Genomic DNA, 297 nt, shown 5'->3' on the forward strand with positions numbered 1-297 from the left:
TTTTTTACTGGTTGCTATAGGCAACTAGTCCTGCACGGCGGCCAGGTGTGACTCCGGACATGTGGCAGTAACTCCTGGCTGAGTCCCCCTTATATAATATAGGATGTTATGCACTAGCTGTCATAGGGTACACTACAAATAAAAGCAGTCACACCGTAACCTGCAGCGATTTGTCTCCCTCCCTCCGTGTGTTTCACTGTCATTGTAATGATGTGACATTACACCGTGCAGCAATTACCAGTGTGACCCATAGGTGGATGATTGCGCGTGGTTGGAAAAAAGTACTGCAATAGTTAA

The sequence above is a fragment of the Dendrobates tinctorius genome, unplaced genomic scaffold, assembly GCF_039654945.1.
Source record: "Dendrobates tinctorius isolate UK_male_01 unplaced genomic scaffold, ASM3965494v1 ptg000065l, whole genome shotgun sequence".
NCBI classification, from domain to species: Eukaryota; Metazoa; Chordata; class Amphibia; order Anura; family Dendrobatidae; genus Dendrobates; species Dendrobates tinctorius.